The sequence below is a fragment of the Pelobates fuscus genome, chromosome 2 (genome assembly GCF_036172605.1).
Source record: "Pelobates fuscus isolate aPelFus1 chromosome 2, aPelFus1.pri, whole genome shotgun sequence".
Classification (NCBI taxonomy): Eukaryota; Metazoa; Chordata; class Amphibia; order Anura; family Pelobatidae; genus Pelobates; species Pelobates fuscus.
In genome coordinates, this window is record NC_086318.1 from 85,182,658 (window position 1) to 85,187,167 (window position 4,510).

Sequence of the window (4,510 nt, forward strand, 5' to 3'; positions counted from 1 at the left end):
AGAGGCAGGCTAACATTTATTTTTGAGACATAATAGAACCTTACTTTAAAAAAAAAAAAACATCTCCAAAACAAACAAACTATAACAGGTGTATATACAATATTATACATTGAATATGTTAATATGAGGTGTGTTACACAATGCAGTAATTCATGTTCATAAGAAAGGTCAGTTAAAATTCGGATGCATGACTGAATGACAATACCGTGGATTTCCTGGCTGTTATAAGGCTGATCGGAAGAAGAATGTTGCTGGCTTTGATATGCCACTAGTTACTATTAATATATTGTACAATACAATACATACATAAGGCAGATAAATCCACCCACTCCTAACAAAGCTGAAAGCTTTAAGGTTATGGCTGCTTTAAAGGACCACTCTAGTGCCAGGAAAGCATACTCGTTTTCCTGGCACTAGAGTGCCCTGAGGGTGCCCCCACCCTCAGGGACCCCCTCCCGCCCGGCTGTGGAAAGGGGAAAAGGGTTAAAACTTACCTTTTTCCAGCGCTGGGCGGGGAGCTCTCCTCCTCCTCTCCGCCTCCGTTCCTCCCCGTCGGCTGAATGCGCACGCGCGGCAACAGCTGCGCGCGCATTCAGCCGGTCACATAGGAAAGCATTCATAATGCTTTCCTATGGACGCTTGCGTGCTCTCACTGTGATTTTCACAGTGAGAATCACGCAAGCGCCTCTAGTGGCTGTCAATGAGACAGCCACTAGAGGATTAGGGGGAAGGCTTAACTAATTGATAAACATAGCAGTTTCTCTGAAACTGCTATGTTTATAAAACAATTAGTTAACCCTAGCTGGACCTGGCACCCAGACCACTTCATTAAGCTGAAGTGGTCTGGGTGCCTAGAGTGGTCCTTTAACTGTGAAGCATCAGGCATCACCAGCAATGGTTCTGTATATGGAACACAACATACTAGCTCTAACATCATCCTTAAAAGGAACACTAATTTTTTTTTTTTTTTAATTAAAAAATTTGAGTTTCTTAACCCCTTAAGGACACATGACATGTGTGACATGTCATGATTCCCTTTTATTCCAGAAGTTTGGTCCTTAAGGGGTTAAACTAGTTACATTACTGCTTCCCCATTTTAGCACTTAAAGGGTTAAATGACATTCTCACATTTATTCCAGCGCTGGGAGAGTCTCCACACTGCAGCTCCAATCTGCCTCCTGTGAGGTCATCAATACAGAGGACTGTATCAATCAGATCCTTCTCACAGAGAAACACACCAATGCTTCTCACAAAACGTTAAAATGTAAGCTTCTCCACGAGAACCACTCACTTCTGTTCTGAACAACAGTTCCAGCCGAGAAAGGCAGGAAATACTCCCAATTGTCTGCTTTAACCCCTTAAGGACCAAACTTCTGGAATAAAAGGGAATCATGACATGTCACACATGTCATGTGTCCTTAATGGGTTAAAGCAGACCAGTATTACTAAGGAGATTGTTAATTTTTCTTTAGTGACACTACTTTCGTTTTATTGCGTTTGTTAAAGGGATAAAGCATTCTTTGTTTTCTGCAACATGCAGTATAAAGGGCATATTCTGAAACCATAATCCTATCTAGATTAGATCCTTAGATAGATTTGACTGCTTTTAAATTGTATCTTAGTTTCCAAGTGAAATTTATTTTATCATTTGCAAAACTGCTTCTTGAGAAAAACTAGTTTGAGCAAAAAAAAAAAAAAAACAAATAAAAATATCATCCATATTTAAAATGTGAGGACCTCCACCGTCGCTGAAATCCCCATAGGAAAAGCACTGAAATTATTATTCAATGCTTTCCTATGGGGAGGTCTAATGCGCATGTGCGGCAATGTGCATTAGGTCTCCGTTGGCGGGGGAGGAGAGTAGGCAGAGCCTGACCTAGCGCAGAGGGACATCTGCGCTGGACTCCAGTAAGTCACTAAAGGGGTTTTAACCCCTTCAGCAACTTTGGATGGGTGGGAGGGAGAGGGGCACTGCGGGAAACTGCAGTGCCAGCAAAACTAACGTTTTCCTGGCACTGGAAAATCCCTTTAACTGTGCCTAGAAGTTTTTTTTCTATTTCTATAAATATATATTAAAGCAAATTATACTCTATATAAATTGCTTAAAAGGAACACTCCTCAGCCCAATGGGAATTTTTTTTAATATTTAGTAAATATATATCATTGGGCATATATGTAAAAACATCTCACAAAGCTGCAAATCCTCCCTTTCTTTCCCAGTCTAGACTTTCTGTGACTGTCCAATCGCAGACGTCCCAATGCAGCTCAATGAGAAGTCTTTGCAAGGCAGATGCTCTGGGCAATTAAAAGTTTGGCTCTATTGCGCTAAACAAACCAAGAAGTAATAGGACAGGTTGTCTGATGGACATCCTGGGTGGTGTAACAAGATTAGTTTTTAAAATGTGCAAATTTCTACCAAAATATGCACTTTTTGAAAAATGGGAAACCGATCCCTGAAGTGCTTTAGGGATCTAGAGTGTCTTATTGTGCATGGATAATGTATTCTACAAGCGTAGTTCTCTATGAATGCCAAGCCTTGTGGAAAACTATACAATGTTTTGATCACCTCTTTAGACAGCACATTTCAAAGCTTTACCACGCTCTGTCACCGGTCTTTAAAGGGTGCCCTCATTTACTTTAATAGGATAAACAGCATTTGTCTAGGTGTCTATTAAAAAGGTGATCCACTCCACTGATACTGTTGCCATCTGTTTTACCATTTCATATTCCATTTCTTTCTTAGGAATTCTTACCCAAATGTTCATACTTTTAAAGTAATGGTTACTAGGACGTAATTTTGTTCATATATATTGTAGCACTTGTTCCCAACTGTGTTGCTTTGTATATCGTGCTGAATTTCAGCAGAAGCCTACTGCTCAATCCTTAAGTGCGGTAATATCTTTTGTAGCAATCAGCTTATCTTAAATCAGCCAGAAGTGTACACGCACAGATGAAGTGATCCAGTAATATATCAAAGCCTAGAAACTCTGAAGGGTTCAGGCGTATAAAGCACTACGGACAACCAACATTGTGTGGTCTTTTGTTTTGGATACGACTTTCATTTTGCTACTTTACTTGGTATGACCAATTTCCACTACTTTATGTAAAACGCAGTATATGTATATTTTCCATGAATGAAGAATGTATATGGTAGATACAAAATAGTACACCAGTGTTTATTGCCCACTCCTTTAAAAACAGCATAATGCATCTCAAATGTACAAATGAGGGTTACAGAACTGAAAACACCATCTTTATAGTTTGTTCTACATGCACTGATGGAAAATACTCAATTTAGATATATGTACATATATACATATGAAAAGAAAAACGTTACCTGCGCTTTCTCCTTAATCCCTATGTATATTTAGACAAATGGAGGTCATTTAGTTGCTCCAATGGCCATTGGAGGGAATGCCCGCCTGCCAACGTCAAGGCAGACCCCCCTAAGCGGGTCCTAACACTGACCCTTCAGCCTGCTTCCTTGAGCTTCTGGCAAAGATATCTCTAATGAGATAGAAAGGGGTATTTTTTATATACACCCCTATACTTATTAACCCTTAATAGGGAACACATGGGATGGGTAGCAGCATTGTAACCAGGCTGTGTGATACAAAGTAAATACAAATACAAAAAGAGAAGTCCTGCGCTTAAGCAGCAAGGACTACAACACACATCAGCCCCAATATATAGTAAGAACCAAAGAAAAGAAAAACGTTACCTGCGCTTTCGCCTTAATCCCTATGTATATTTAGACAAATGGAGGTCATTTAGTTGCTCCAATGGCCATTGGTGGGAATGCCCGCCTGCCAACGTCAAGGCAGACCCCCTTAAGCGGGTCCTAACACTGAGCCTTCAGCCTGCTTCCTTGAGCTTCTGGCAAAGATATCTCTAATGAGACAGAAAGGGGTATTTTTTTGTATACAACCCTATACTTATTAACCCTTAATAGGGAACACATGGGATGGGTAGCAGCATTGTAACCAGGCTGTGTGATACAAAGTAAATACAAATACAAAAAGAGAAGTCCTGAGCTTAAGCAGCAAGGACTACAACACACATCAGCCCCAATATATAGTAAAAATATATAGTGACCTCCATTTGTCTAAATATACATAGGGATTAAGGAGAAAGCGCAGGTAACGTTTTTCTTTTCTTTGGTTTTTACTATATATTGGGGCTGATGTGTGTTGTAGTCCTTGCTGCTTAAGCGCAGGACTTCTCTTTTTGTTTACATATATACATATGCAGACATGCATTCATTTTCTGAAGGATGAGTAAGTAGATGGAGGATTGAATTTTATCTCTACAAACTGGTTTCAGTGCCATGTAGATTGAGACAGTTTCCTACACACTTAACATGTCATAAATCCTCAGTAATTATTTCCTTAGTTCATTAAAAAGGTATAAAAGGATAACTGGACTGTCAACACAATTACCAAGACTGGAAACAAACTACCGAGTGAAAAAAAAATCAAAAAAAATCAAAACACACACAAGAAAGCAGGCA